This window comes from Cynocephalus volans, chromosome 1 (assembly GCF_027409185.1).
Source record: "Cynocephalus volans isolate mCynVol1 chromosome 1, mCynVol1.pri, whole genome shotgun sequence".
NCBI lineage: Eukaryota > Metazoa > Chordata > Mammalia > Dermoptera > Cynocephalidae > Cynocephalus > Cynocephalus volans.
This window is the reverse complement of record NC_084460.1, coordinates 46,784,899-46,801,201: the sequence shown is the minus strand read 5'-3', so window position 1 is coordinate 46,801,201 and position 16,303 is coordinate 46,784,899.

Genomic DNA, 16,303 nt, shown 5'->3' with positions numbered 1-16,303 from the left:
TTTTTTATTATTATAATTATTATTCTTCACCATTTTGATGTATTTTTTTATTTTTGCTGGCCAGCTGGTGTGGGGATCCAGACCCTTGACCTTGGTGGTGTAACAACACCACACTCCAACCCACTAGAGGTACTGTATTTTCAGAGCTCACATCAATCAATGGCAGCTGTTACCATAGATGCTGCTTCTTGCCCACCTCCTGGACATCCTTGCTCACCCTGCTCAGCTCCACTGGCCTGATCGCACCAAGCTCACTGCCACCTGGCCTTTGCACCTGCTGCTCCATTTGCCTGGAATGCTGATCCCAGATCTCTGAATCATGGGTTTCTTCTCATCACCCAAGTTTGGCTATGACAGGACCTCCACACAGAAGACCTCCCAGCCACCCTGCCTCAAGTGCCCCATCAGTAACTCTCGATCACATCATCAGTTTATTTCCTCCATAGATGTGTTATCTTGTTATTCATGTGTTTGTCTCCCTTCACATGGCTGCCCTAACTAGAAACCAAGCTCCAGGAGGAAATAGCTTGTCTGTCATAGTCACAGTAACTGGCACATAATACGCACGTTGTAAATGCCTCTAGAAGAAACAAAAGACTTAATGGATGACCAGTACATGGCAAGTAATGTACAGTATATGCATAATAATCTATTTCATGATTTTCATAGTGGGATACTAGTACCATATGGGTTGAAAATCAGATGATGTTGTGGAAAGAGGGAAAAGCAGAATGTCGAGAAACTTTTGAAGAATTCTGCATCCAAGGAACAAAGGAAATATTTTATTTAAAAAAAAGAGTAAAGTGAGAGTGTAGTTTGAAGTATGTATTAAAATAGAAAATCTTCAGTCTTACCCAAATGACACCGAAGACCTGGGAATGCAAAGAACTCTTGGCCAGAATCACAGTTCAAGTATTTCCAAGCAGAAGACTGGCACCGCAGAGAGGAAGCATAGAGCCCTGCCTAATTCGTGTTAAAGCAGACACTTTTAAATAGGGATAGCTGGGAAATAATTACAGCTGGAGAATCCAGGGCCAGCTCATCTTCATTTCAATCCTGAATGGAGACAGTTTTGCCCTTTGGGCATAGAAACTGAAATGCCTCCTCCCCTTTGGAATTCAAAACAGAAATTAAAAACAACTCTCTAAAAAAGGTCAAGATTCAGGTTTGGGAGATTTGCCAGTGCAACCAGGAACCAGACATCAAAAAATAAAAATGCTACTCCAATTTCTGTAGCAGCTTGACACATCTGGAAGTGTCTAAATGTAGTTTGTAGCATGAACTAATCCACTGGTAAGACTGTAAAAGTTTTGTGAGAGGACACAGCCAAACTGTATCTCCTAGGATTCAAGGATATCACTTTGATTTCTAAAGTTATTTCAAAGATGTTATTTTTCATCATTTGGGAGAATGAATATTAAAGCTTTAATGTTTTGCTTTTGGTAAGTTGCATGAGTGTACAAAGAAGATGCTAATCAGAGTGGCAAGTATTTTGTCTTTAAACTTGTTCAAATTAAAGACAGATATTGAGGTGAATTTCCCATCCCAAATAAGCAGTGAAAATTCATTTCTTTCTTTCCTTTAGTGTTTCCTATAATTCACTCTCATCGCAGTGTATAGGCAGCAAGAAATGCTTATAAAAAGGGCTTTTAAACTCTTAGTTGTTTGCAGAATATTAGTAACACTATAAAAAGTTTATGTTAATTAATGCTGCATTTTAATAGATTTCCTGGAAGTTTGTAACTGCATACTATAAAGGCTTTCAAGATAATGTATTATACAGTGGTTATCATAAACTCGAAAGCAGTTCAAATATTCCTTTTATGTCTCAATAACTTTCCCCCAAAAGTTACAGTATTTAAAAGATTCAAATGCAAAAAGAAAAAGAAAAAATTTTCTCCACAAGGGGATATTTTAAATTTTTATATCTCTCATCATGATCAATCTAATTTCTTGGCAACACTGTACTTAAGCTTGCTTGAAAGCAAAAAGCATTCTACACGTCTCATCAGTTATATTGGGATAGACTGTCCTCTATAAAGTATAAGGCAGGCTTTACTGAGGGTAGGCAGAGAACTCACAACTTTCATATTCCTCTGTTCCAAGCCTCTCTATATGTGAACATCCCTTATTGAATCATTTGTGGTTCAGAGAAGCCCCATTTTTCATGTTCGGTAGACAAACCAAAGGGAAAGTTTGATTGTAAGAGTTTCAGGAGAGATCAAATCCAAATTAAACTTCAACATTTGGGTTTAGGATGTTAAACTTAAATCCCAAAATGCAATATCTCTGTGGATTTTTCAGGCGAAAGAAACGTTTTGTTTCTATTCTCTCCTGAAGGTTTTGAACATCTCATTCCAATATGAATCACCATTTCTTATGAAGGTAAGCAATAAAGATTATCCTGTAACTTTAAAGAAGGAAAATAATAAGTATCACCAAAAATAGAATTATTTAAAATGTAAATGACTTGAACTGTGAATACAAGTGGGAAAACTTTAAGAACAGATAGCTGAAATTAATCACACAAAGGAGGTTCCAGCTCAGTCTTTTAATATAACTAGTGAATCATAAACATGACTGCCATAAATCCAGCTGGACTCTCTGAAAAATGTATAATACTAATACACACACAAATATCTCACCTTTCTCCTGCCAAATTATATGTATAGTATTATGAGTGCTTTGTGGCTCTCAACTGAGGCCTTGGAAGCTATGTATCTCTTACTTTTCTCCATCCCCTAAGTCCCGGTTATAAAACATTTGTCATCTGGGCTCTGTATCCGACAGCATCTGCATTATATTATGTTTAATCTTAACTCCAGGAAAGAAATACATTTCCTGAACTTCTGAGCACTATTATGATTTTTCCATCAGAATTCTAAGCCCTCACAGTGACCTTCATTGAAGACTCTTACTAGAATCTCAAAATGATCAAAATACTTATATGTACATATGTAAGTGTGTGTGTGTGCATGTGTACACTGGCTTTGCTAGTTAACAGAGATCAAAAGTGAACAATTCAAGGATGCAAATACTTAAGAGAGTTAACAGCTGCCAAATACTCAAGTAACATATCTGAGAATCATAATAATCAGTTATAGGGTGACCAACCATCCCAGTTTGCCCAGGACTGAGGAATACTCAGAATGAGTTTTTCAGTGCTGCAGCCAGTACAGTCCTAGGCAAACTGGAACAGCTGGTCACTCTAAAAGCTGCACAGTAACATTAGTAATGGAGATTTTTTTTAAGTGAAAAAAAACCCCTCCAAGCTGTCTTAGAATCTATGATTCTACAATGAAAAAAAAATGTATACCTTGCTATTATTAACACTTTGTTATCATCCTGGAATGCTTATCTGTACCACAAACTCTAAAACCATCCAATTCTCTCTTTCTCTCTCTCTCTCTGCATTTCTTTCCCAAAGTCCAATTTTACAAATACCATTTTGAATCCATACCTTAGAGACTTCATCTAAATGTTTGTCAATAAGAATCTTCTCTCCTCATCTCCCAACCCCCCCCCCCTTCATCTCCCAATAATGTAAATAAAATTAGTGGACAGAGAGCATGGTTCACGTTTTGCTTCTCTCCTAAGTGTCTTGGTTACGGGGTCCACACCATGTGCGTCATTCGCTCATGGTCCTCAAGGAAGAGCCAAAAGATGGAAGGGAAATACAGCCTGAGGAAAAAGTCTATAAAGATTTCTCGCTTTCCTAATCCCTTCTCTCTAATGTTTCTTTGTAAATTTGTCAGATGGGAATGAAATTGCCTCATAACTCTCCAGACGTGAAGAGCATCTCTGAAGAAAATTACGTACTTGTCAAAGCAAGGGGGAATTTATGTTGGTGTTCCTGAGATGTGATTTTATTCCGTCTATTTCCTTTGTGCACATCAGAGCAACTAGAGAGACAAAAAACAACTAGTTTATGGATATTTTTTTCACTCTGGTGCATTTTTTTGCTTCTATTTTTCCCTTTTGTTTTCTTATTCCCCCTCCTTTCATCTATGTTTATTGCCAGTGACAGTAAACTTCCATACAACAATGCTGTGATGATAGTGGCAATGATTTCTACCAGTATAAGGCAGTTCAAACAAGCACAGAGATGATTTCCCCATGGACAGTTCCGGAAGGTGTGGGTTACGTTTTTGAGTCCTACCCGATACTGGCCAGGGACGATTTGGGTACAAAAGCCTTGTTAATGTTCCTTCCAGGCAGTGGCATGCTTCCTGAAATTAGATTCTTTTCCGCGAATTGCACATTATGGCTTGCACTTCCTGCATTTTGTTTTTTGAATTAGAAACTGCAGAACCTGGCTTGCTTGGTAGGGTCTGCTGTAAATGATTCAGTAAAACTAGCAGAGAATTTGGAGGCAGGCATACCTAGATTCAAATCCCAGCTCTCCAGCTAATCTGCCGGGCAAAATGTTCAACTTTTCTGAGCCTCACTGTTCTTGTTTGTTCTATAGAAATGGCCGATTTTGTGGGACTACTGTAAGGGTGAAACAAGAAACCTTCCAAACTGCGAAGCTGCGTAGCACTGCAGTTAGGAGCTGGAACTATCAAGTCAGATGGTCTGTCTGTCCCAGCTCCTCTATTTCCTAGACAGGTGATCTTGGCCAATTAAATGATCTCTCTGCTGCCTCGGTTTCCTCATCTGTAAAATGGGGATGGTAATAAAAACCACTTCGTAGAGCTGTTACAAGGCTCCCAGGAGTCAATACAGTGCTTAGGAATCTGTTTAACTTTTTGTAGCTGTTTGCTATTTTATTATAATAGATGCCAAATATCTGGCACAAAGTACCTGTTCAATGAATATGTTTCCTTGTCTTCCTTTCCATAAGCTCCTTCCTCGAAAGCCAGTTTCACTGTGTTTCTTTGACATCTATATAAGGCCTGTCTCACCACAGGTATTGAAGAAATGAAGAATTTATTAATGTCCAGATGCCTTGTTAGTGATATGCTATATATTTGGTTCACTTCCCTATTGCTTTGAAGTACTTTTTAAATATTGAAGAGAATGAGGAAAACATTCTTCTTTTCACATTCAAGCTCACCAAAAATGGTTTATTGAAAATTTAAACAAGATGCATTAGAAAAAGGAGCACACAAAAAACAATACAGCATGTTTTCAGATAAGCCAAGATTCTACAAGACAAACCATAAGTGGTATAATGAATCTTTCTGGAAGCTGAAGAAGACAACTACTGCATGGATGGGTCTAAAAGAATCAGTAGGAATTTTCCAGAGGGGTTCCTTGAGGCAAGTAGTTGGGAATAGGAGCAATCATGCTAGCTTTATCTGTGTAAGTAATGGCTAAGGAACCCCCGAGCTGGAATGACTAGCCCATAGAACCTCTCTGGAAATGACCTTGTTACGTGGGAGAGAAGGTATGTTCATCCTCCTCCACGCCCAAAGTTCCGTCCATGGCACACCTGAAATTCAACTTGAACGCAGAAGTTGGAACCATCATGAGACAAAGTTCTCATTGTATCCCAGATCTTACAGCTACAGAATCTTACAAATAAGTTATCATTATTCCACATGCTTTAATTAAGCCAGCATGAATAAACTTCAATAATTTCAGGATGTAGTGAGCAGGATTGAGCGTTTTAGGGAATAGTTCAATGACTTCTAATGCTAGCATAAGGGGAAAGTGGGTCTCCCAAAGATTTCGATGCAAATGTAATTTCGTTTTCCTTTGGTTAGATAATGTTCAACTATTAAAGTAATTATAAGGCTCAGGAAGACCTACATTTCCCCCAAGTCTATTTCCTCTTCTATTCTGATCAGAACATACACTGTTTATTACCCCCTCGTTTACCAGCCCCCAAATATCATTACAATGTCTGTGCTGTGATATATGTATGGTTGTTACCCTTTTAATGGATAAAAAAAGATTTAAGTACTTCATTCTGTTGCATTTTGACAGCTGTTAGCCATCATTTTTCCATTCACCTGCATTTAGCAATCCCATAAAGGAAGGCAATCTCAGAAGGAACATGAGCCGGGCACTGCAAGGTGATAATTCTGTATCACTCTGTCCTATAAATACCTGACAAGCTTTGTGCTGAGTCAGCAGTCTGTGACAGAGTGGCAGCCATGCCCTTTTATCTGTGTGAGTGTCTCACGGCAGTTGGACCACCGGCCCCTGCAGTGAAAATCCATAGTATCGATCAGGCCATTTCTCCACTGTAATTCTTTTGTAGGAAATCCCTGATGACAAATTTTATCTGCACCACTTTTTGATCGCTGGTTTGATGTAAAGTATCTCCAAGGGCAGAGTTAAGCGCTTGGCCGTTCCACGTTATCAAGCAGTCGTTTTATTTACTGAAACTGCAATTGTGGTCACACGCACACACAAAAAAAAGGAAAAGAGACAGAGGACCAGGAGAAAAAGTGGAGCAAAATAATATTTCAAAGGGAACAGAAGGCAAAAGGGGGGAAGGGAAAAGGAAGGATTGCATCAGCTACTTGACTCAAACATAGGTTATAAAAAGCTATCCCATGTTAATAATCACATAAATAGTGAAAACGATGTTTTAATAATAATGCTCAGATGGTGTAGAGTTTCATATTGAAATTGAGTTGGCTCTATTTTTCTTCCCATGCTGCCCCTGGCCTTCTTGTCTCCCCATCCTTTTTAAGCTTTCTTACTTAGTGTCCCCAAAAGGTTAGGAGAATCTCTTTATCTGATGGTGTTCATCAGAGATTAGGATCAGGTACGAATCTGAGACCCAAGTGAATTTCTGTAAAATATCCAAACCCCCAAAGAAAGAAGGGAAAAGTTACATAAGAACCTGTATCATTACAGAATTGCTGGTCTTGCCATTTCTGGACACAAGTACAAAATGGGAAGAAAAGAAAATGTCCTTCCATAGAGTACATAGGCTGATGCTTCCCCAGCTACAGATCCAACACGAGTTCTGTTAACCCCCAGGAGCTCAGTGTGCATAGGAAACATGCTTCTCCCAGATTGCTCAGGTGAGCCAGATGTTCATACCTACTGAGGCCAGGACTCAGCCTCAGCACTGTGGATATTTGGGGCTGGAAAATTCTTTGTTGTGGACACTGTCCCGTGCGTTGTAGGATGTTTTGCAGCATCCCTGGTCTCTACCACTAGATGCCAGCAGCATTCCCATTCACCAGTGGTGACAACCAAAAACATCCCCAGACATTGCCACATGTCCCCTAAGAGAAGTGGGCAGCCTATAAAGCCGTTGCCAGGGTTGGAGAGTGGAGATGAGCAGAGAGACAGGTGTCCACAACCTGGGGGATACCTTGATCTTCTGTTGGGCACAAACAGAAATGAAACAAATAATCATTAGCAGCATAAACCAAATAATGACTAAGCTAATTGTCCCATTTCAAGAGTGTCAAGCTGGATTCTCTTATTCAGCCCACAGAAGAGTTTCATTTGGCCAACAACTTTGGTGATCAAATTTGAGTACTTTAGGTGAGACCTGTAGCTCTAGTCTCCCATGCTCCATGCCATTATCTTTTCTTTTCTTTTTTTTTTTTTTTTTTTGGTGTCTGGCCAGTACAGGGAATACAAACCCTTGACCTCAGTGTTATAACACCACACTCTGACCAGCTGAGCTAACTGGCCAGCCCAACCCATGCCATTATCTTAAACCAGACTTTCACAGCTAACTTACCACCTGACCCTAAAGGCATCTGTGGCCTAATTCATGCTTCTGGTGATATTTCTAGTACAATGGTTCTCGACTGGGAGTGTTTCTGATTCCCAGAAAACATTTAGCAATGTGTGGAGACATTTTTGGTCATCACAACTGTGTGAGGAGATAGGGAGAGGTGAGACATGCTACTGACATCTAGCAGGTGGGGACCAGGGTGCTGCAAAACATCCCATAAGGCAAAGGATGGCTCCTGCTGAAAAGAAGTATCCGACCCAAATGTTAATGGTGCTGAGGTTGAGAGACCCTGATGGAGCTAATGTGATCCTCTCCTGCCGAGGCTCACATACTTCTGACTGATAGAAGACAGAAAGAATTTTCAGTCCATGCACAGAGCAATCTTGCTGCTGGTATCCTCCCCTTCCTTTCAGCAAGCTGGAGCAGGAGCAGTTCTTTGCTGAAAAGCTCCTGCCCTCCTCAGCAGGGTCTCTCTACCTGATGTAGGAAAACCTCACTTTCATGTCCTGGTCCTAAGAGATGTTCCTTGCAGGGGAATAATCTCAGCCCTGAGTCTCTATCGGAAAACACTGCAGCAACAGTGAGAGAACCCAGCAAGCTTCCAGGGTTCTCTGTGCTCATCTGACTTCACTCCCAGGTATGAACACTCACTCAGGAAACTCAGTCAACACTGCAGAGATGGTGTTAGATGACTTTATTCCTTGCCCTGGTTTTATATAAGAAGGCTTCTAAACTTAAGGGAAGTTCATTAAACAGCTTAAAGCTGCACTTCAGTGATGACATACAAGTGCCACTTATCAAATATGACCTCTGCTTGGAATTTTATCTCTAATCCTGTGGTCCTCAATAGTGATGCCTACAGAAGTCAAGGGGGAGTCACAGACCAATGAAGCTGTAAAGTGTGGAGGGAGGGACAGACATGAAGGAGGGTGGCCAGAAAAAACAGGATACCTGGTTAAATTTTAATTTCAGATATACAATTTTTAGTATATATCTCATAATTTTAGAAAGACAACAAATACATGTTTTAGTATAAGCATGTCCCAAATATTACATGGGACATGCTTATACTAAAAAAAAATTATCCATTTACCTGAAATTCAAATTTAACTGGGCATCATGTATTTTTTATTTGCTAAATCTGACAACCCTAGGCTGGGGTGGACTGGAGAGAACTCATTCCATCTAAAGAGGTTCCCTGGTTTGCAGAGTCGACTAAATGCTACCACTAGGGAAGGGAGAGCTAGCTCCAGGGTTGTCAGATCTTCTGACTTTTGTAAGAAAAAAAAATCTAGATTTTTGGGTGAAATCTAGTGATTTTACAATGCTAGCAACTAATTTAAAAAAAAAAAAAATCTAACAATGCCCCATGGAATGAAGTAAGTAAGCAGGTCTGCAGGCTGCTTTCAGTTTGGGGCCAGGCTCACAACTTGGCAGTAGAACAGTGAATATTTGTTGAGTCTTTATTATGAACCAGGCACTGTTCTAAAGAGCTCACCATCTCCTCCATCGACTGGGCAGCAAACATGACTAGTATCACCTCCATGGAGGACACCAGGAAAGTGAGGTCTGGACAGCAGAAGTGTTTTGGCAACGGTCCCACAGTTGTAATTGTGAGTAGCACAGTTAGGGTTTAAATCCAAGCAATCCGTTTTTCTACCAATTACACCACCCATCTTTCAGAAGAAAGCACCTAACACATAGCTTCCCATAGAACATCATTATCACAATAATAATAAATAATAATAAAGGTGGTTCTAAGTACCTCCTTCCAGACACGAATTATGTCTTCTCCAGGGCTGGGACGGGATCAGTCACAGCCCTGTGCTGAGCCACATGGGAGCCTAAGACTACAGGAAAAATCAGCAATACTGACCCTGCCTTGATTTAAAATGTTGATACTTTGTTCATCATGAATTTGGATTTGGTTTTTTCTGCATTAATTTAGATTTTTCCCCTAAATGTTGCACTATAATATTATTTTCTCTTGATAACTAAGATTCTTTTGGTGCCCTCTTAAATTTCTCATCCCAAGCAAGAGTTTCATTTACCCCACCCACCTCTCTTACTGAATAGCATTTCCAAGTTTCTTGATAGCTTTTCAGATTTTGGAAGTTTTATGGGGGAAATTTTTTCCATATTCAGAGGTATCAGTTACCTCTTTATTCAAAAACTAGCAATAACTGAAATGTTCAACAGGCGGAAGTTGGTTAAGTAAGTTTCAGTATACCTATATGAAGATACAGTATACACCATTAAAATGATACTTACAAAGAAGTTTTGAAATGAAGCCTAAATAATAATATAAAGTAAAAAAAACAAACAAACAAGGGAATAAAACTACATTTGCAACATCATCTATACTATGCTTTAAAAAATAAAAGAAAAAAGAAAACACTGGGGAAAAATTCAGCAAAAGTCAACAGCAATTTTCTCTAAGGGAGACTGTAGATGGTTATTTTTTCTTTCTTCTTAATGGTAGTGTGATACCCCAAAGAAAATCAAATATGGGTTTGGGGATCAGGAAATTCTGTGTTTGAATTCTGATTCCAGTAACCACTTTGGGCAAGTTGCTTTACTTCTTTCTGCCTGAAACTAGCTACCGCAAAGACTTGTTATGAGTCTTTAAGATTATGTAGGTATACATGTGTAATACGTAAATGCACACCCACACACACATGTATAATGATTTGCACAATGCTGAGTAAAAGTGACAATAAAAAAAAAATAAAAATAAAAAAAAAGTGACAATAAATAGTAGGTTATCAAACATTATACCCTTTCAAGTAGTTACAAAATTCTGATGAAAAACAAATATAACTATTATAATCAGAAGAAAATAACTTATAGAAAAGGTTTTGAAAGCCCCTAATGAAAGAAAATCCCCTTGGTAGAGTTAGTCACCATGTAGCATTTCACAGGATACAGGTCCTGTGGGGAATGTGGCATGTTTGTTAAGCCTGTGGAGATGGGTGAAGAGGGGGATGTGGAAAGGAGAGGATGCAGGACCTGGAAAGCCCGGAGCTGGCTCTGTCTCTCAGCTATGAGCAGACACCAGCTCTTCCTCTCCTCCCAAGAAATGTCACCGAGTTCTGTTTCAGAAGCAAGTAGGTGTTTTTCTTGCACCACCCCCCTCAAATCTAAGTTGTACTCCCTTTCTACTGAAGTCTTCTCATAACCCAAAAAAGAATTCACCAGCTCATCTCACTCCAGCTGCTATTTTAGCATGTAAGTCCCTGAGTCACCAGAAGAAGGAAGAAAGACTAAGCACTGGAAGTAAAAAGTGAGGATGAAAAATGAGAAATCACCCAGAAAATACTATTTTCCATTATTTAGTAGTTCTGCTACCTCCATCCTCGGTGATGACCAAAAGGTCTCTAGATCAGGGGTCACATACTACAGGCTGAGGGCCAAGCCAGCTCACTGCCTGTTTTGTAAATAAAGTTTTATTGGAACACAGTCACAACCATTCATTTACTTACTGCCTACACCTGCTTTTACTCTATGCCCACAGGGTTGAGTAGTTGCAACAGAGACCATCCAGCCCTCAAAGTCAAAAAAATTTACTATCTGGCTCTTTACAGAAAATGCTTGCTGTCCCCTACACCAAACCAATGAATACACAGTTTAATCACTTTTATTATTTGGTAGCTAAGCAATAAACTGAGTAGGTCAAGAAATTTGTTTTCCATTTCTCATTTCTCCTAAGACATATGATCTAAAAAAGACCACAGAGCAGGTGGTGTTTTGTTTATGAAATACAATACAAGGACACATGGTAAGCCAATCATAACGAGATTAAATGTGTCACTTACGATATGGGAGAAGAGTCAGCCTCTGTTAACTTTTAGCAGAGCCCATATTACTAATTCTATTCAGAAGGCTAATCATGTTTCAGCTCAGGATCCTATGTTTTATTACAGTTATCAATATATGAAAATATTGGCTGAGCTGCGGTCCCTACAGTCTCTTCTGCAATGACTCAATGTAGCACAAAAGCAGCCATAGAAAATATGTAAAGAAATAGATGTTACTGTGTTTCAATAAAACTTTATTTATAAAAATGGGTGGCAGGCTAGATTTGGCCATGGGTCATAGTTTGCCAACCCTAGGACTAGGGGGTGGAAAAATCAATTTTCTACAAGAGCCAAGAAAGTCATATACATAACTGAAGTGAGCTTTGTGTAACGCCACCAGAAAGGGGAGACTATGATGCACTGCCGGTCATATGCCTACTCAGCCGTGGTAGATGTGGGCTCAGTGTTGCTAAGACCTTCCCCTTATTTAAAAAAAATAAAGCCTTGATTTCCTGATTCATATGTAAAATACTGGCAATGCATTCAAAATAAAAATAAATAAATAAGGGAGGATCAAAACTAACATGCTTTTGATTCAGAGTTTCCCAAATAAAGAAGGACTTACATTTAGGGCTGGATAATTCTTTGGGAGGTGGGGCTGACCCTCCCCACAAACTGTGACAATGAAAAATATCTCCAGACATTTCCATGTGTCCCCTAGGAGGCAAAGTCACCCTCTGTTGAGAACCACAGCTAGAGCTGAAAATCACCATATTGCAAACTTTGATAATGATTAGTCTTTGCTTGGTCTGTATCTCTAAATACTTGCCTCCACAACATCCTTTATTTTTAAAATATACTTTGCTTTGCTTTTTCTTCCATTCCTTTCTGAAGATGCAGAAAATGAGAACAGAATAGAAAGAGCAAAGAAAAAAGAAGACAACATTGGGGGACATTGAGAAGTTGTGAAGGACCACTGGGGAGAGCTAAATGACACCTGAAAATGAAGATCCATGAGGGAGAATGAGAAAACAGATGTTAAACACCTTCATCCCAGCATATAAGACCCAAATGATCATAAGGAGAAAACCATCCTAGAGAATTAGCTTTTTTTTTTTTTTCTTTAAAATAACTCCTAAACCCTCGTGTTTAACTCGGACACACATTCTTCATATAGTGATTCACAGCTAATGAGATTGGGGGAAACCAGTATTCAGATACTGCTTTTATGAGGTTTCAGACAAATGCTATAGATCATTCTCTATTCATGCTTCTTTATATCAATCACAAATTCATTTGTGCACTCAAAATGCTCAAATGAACTTTGCTGGGGAAATTCATAATGTTTGTGTAACATCAATATTGCTCTTATAATTGAAATATTCCATTTTCAGCATCATATTTTCAAACCCTGTATCCAGATGAACTTCTTGAATTTTTGCAAGGGTCAGCTAAAATCAGTAGCTTTTCCCCTCTTTCTGGACCCTGAGTTTCCCTTACAATCCAAAGCTGTTGGGTTCTCACCATGAAAGCTGAATTTTTTAAAGGTGTAGTTATAGTCTTACTTGTTGGTGTTAGAAGAAATCCTGTTAGGCAAACTTATGCATTCTACTGTAGAAGGTAAGTATCTTGATGTGTTAAGTGAGGTGTGTTTAATTCCTGGTCATTTATTCCCACCTCATGGCTCTTCTCCACTCAAGGTAGAGATTGGTGTATTTTGCCACCTGCTAGGTTTATTGCAGAGGACCTGAAGGACAAAGGTGTTAAGATTTCAGCTTTTGAATTTCAAAGTCAAGATTCAGGAAAAAACAAAAGTTTTTACAAAGTTATAAAGGAACATAAGATTAGGTCAAGTAAGCTTTTCCCACCCAATAGGAGACTAGGGGAGGAAGAGGCAAAGCAAATAAATTTAGATGCTAGTGGAGCCAGAGGTCCCTGGAAAGGGTCCCTGAATGTTTGGCTCATATATGCACAGACATAGTCACAAACTCACACACATACATGTCCTAGAACAGCCCCCCAAAAAGGGAAATGATAGAAACCCCAGGAAATTTTGAGGGATCAAAAAAAAGAGGATGCTAGGACTTGCTCTCTGGGTAGAACTCAAGAAGTGGCAAGCTTTGTGGAGGTGTTCTCAGTCCAGTGTGGTGTGAGAATAATGGCACAGAACTGTCTAGAGGGGCCTGTGGAAGCTCCCAGCACAACGCAGGCCTGTTCATGCCAGTGTTCCCAGAATGCGTTTCTCTCTCTTGCTCTCTCGCTCTCTCCCTTTCTCTCTATATGGTCAGGAATAAAGCAAATGTGGCCAAGAGAGTGAGTAGTTGAACTGGCTGTCTGGGTTAGGACAAGTAGAATGCAATACTTAGGAGCAATACTTGTGGACTGTACAGCCAGAGACCCCACAGCAATATTAGCTATGGCGTCCACCACTGGCAGCCTATAAACACGATTGAGATGAAGTCAGTGTGCTGTTGCCGTCCCTTTCATCTACGGACCCTGTAGTCCTACTTAAGTCCCTCTAGAACATGCGTGCATTTCTAAGGTGTTATGTGCTGAGCTGTGTTCCACCAAAATCCATAAGTTGAAGCCTCAACCCACAGAACTATATTTGGACATAGGGTCTTTTAAAAAGTGATTAAGTTAAAATGAGGCCCTTAGGGTGGGCCCTAGTCTAATCTGACTGGTGTCCATATAAGAAGAAAATTGGAGACACAGAGAGACACCAGGAGTGCTACACCCATGCAGAGGAAAGACCATGTGAGGACACGGTGAGATGCAGCCATCTACAAGCCCAGGAGAGGGGCCTCTGCAGAAACCAAACCTGCTGACACCTTGATCTCGAAATCTAGCCTCCACAGCTACAATATACATTTCTGCTGTTTAAGCCTCCTAGTCGGGGGTATTTGTTTATGGCAGCTCTAGAAATCTAATACACTGGGAGAAAGAGTTTAAAGCAGGGAAGACCCCTAATCAACTGAGAAAATTTGGTGTATCAGTCAAGATAAGCCAGGCCATGCTGTGGTAACAAATGGTCCCAAATTTTAATGGCTGGAAATGAGGGTTTATTTTTGCTCATGAAAAGTCAATTTCAAGCCCAGGAAACTCCCAACAGAAGCTGTCCTTTGTGTGGTAGCACAGAATTTTAGGCTACTTCAGTTTCAGGGCATTTGTCTATCAATACACCCTTCCACAACTGAAGGTAAAGGAAGAGAGGACATGAAGATTTGCACACCAAGGCAAGTGCTTCCAGCCGGAAGTGACCCATCTCTGCTCACATTACATTGGCTAAAAGCTGTCATATGCTCATGCCTAACCTCAAGGAGGGGGAATCTGCTATCTTCCCATGCATCCAGAAGGACAGAAGAACTGGAATTACTGGTGAGTAATTGACATAAAAATAACATAAACGTATCAATCCGTATTACCTGGAATTAACTAAGAACTAAATAACTAATGTCCCACCTCATGACGGAATGGAGACTCACAAGAGGAAACACATTTAGTCAAGGAAAAATAAAGTTACATTGCCTTCTCACCTGAACTTGCCATCTGTGGTCTGGGGCTTTCTAACACAAGTTTAAGGTCAGGACAGTTATATTTCCAGAACTGTAGAATCTCTGTCCTGTATCAGATATCACTACCATGATAATTCGATATAACAAAAAACCACAAAACCCAGTGGCTTAAAGCATTACCTGTTTATTTTAGTGCACAAGTCTGTAGGTTGACTTAGTGTGTCCCCTGGACTAGGTCAGGCCCAGCCAATGTCAGCCAAGCTCACTTATTCATCTTGGCCAGGAAGCAGGTGGGCTGGGGGCTGGCTGGTCTAGGATGGCCTCTGTAGGAAGGACTCAGCTCTTTCACATGAATCCGCATCGAGCAAGCTAGTCCAGCCTTGTTCTAATGGTTGTGCAGGGTTCTGAGAAATTGAGAGAAAAAGAGAGACAGAAACCAGAACAGAAAGAGAGAGAATTAGTAGCTCAGAAATAGCAGCCATCATTTCCCTCACATCCTCTTGTCCAAAGCAAGATACAAGGACAGAAAATATTTTAGGCTGAAGAAATAGACTCTACCTCCTAATAGGAGGAGGTTGAAAAGGTGTGGGAGCAAAAAGGGATGGAGAACTGGGGTCATTTTTGTGTCAATCTACCACACACGTGGAAGGAGACTTAATCCAAAGGTCCAGTAGTTCTTAAACTTCAGCACACATAAGAATCACAGGAGCTCATGCTAAAACAACAGGCTGCTGGGAGCTGTTCCCAAATTTTATGACTTAGTAGGCCTGGGGTGGGGCCCAGGAATTTACATATCTAATTGATTCTCTACTGATGCTGATGCTACTGGTCCAAAAATGACACTTTGTGAACCACTATAATAGCCTCACTTGCAAATCAGGAAAACTGGAGACATAGAAGAATTGCCTGGGGTACATATCATGTTTGAGCAAAGTCAGAAATAGACCCCACATTTCCAGCCTGGGCTTTCTTCCCACAACACCTCACGCAACTCTCTGAGTCATTGCCCTGTCTTTGTTCGCCTTTGCGTGAATATTGTCATTATTTTTATTATCATCATTAGTAATGATGAAGAAGATTGAGGCATGACAAGGTGTTTAACATTCTGTCCAAGGCATATTAAACACTCCGGGCCCTGCCTGAGAGTCACAGTCTCAGTCACAGCCATACATGTAACACTCTGCCTGGGAAACCCCCATTATATCACTCTTAAATTAAGCCAGTCCCTGTCAACTAAGCTATTAATCTACCCAAGGGGTCAACTGTGTCCCTATGAATCACATGTGAGCGCAGTGTTCCCAGGTGAGAGCTCAGGAAGTCCACCTTCTTTTTCCCCA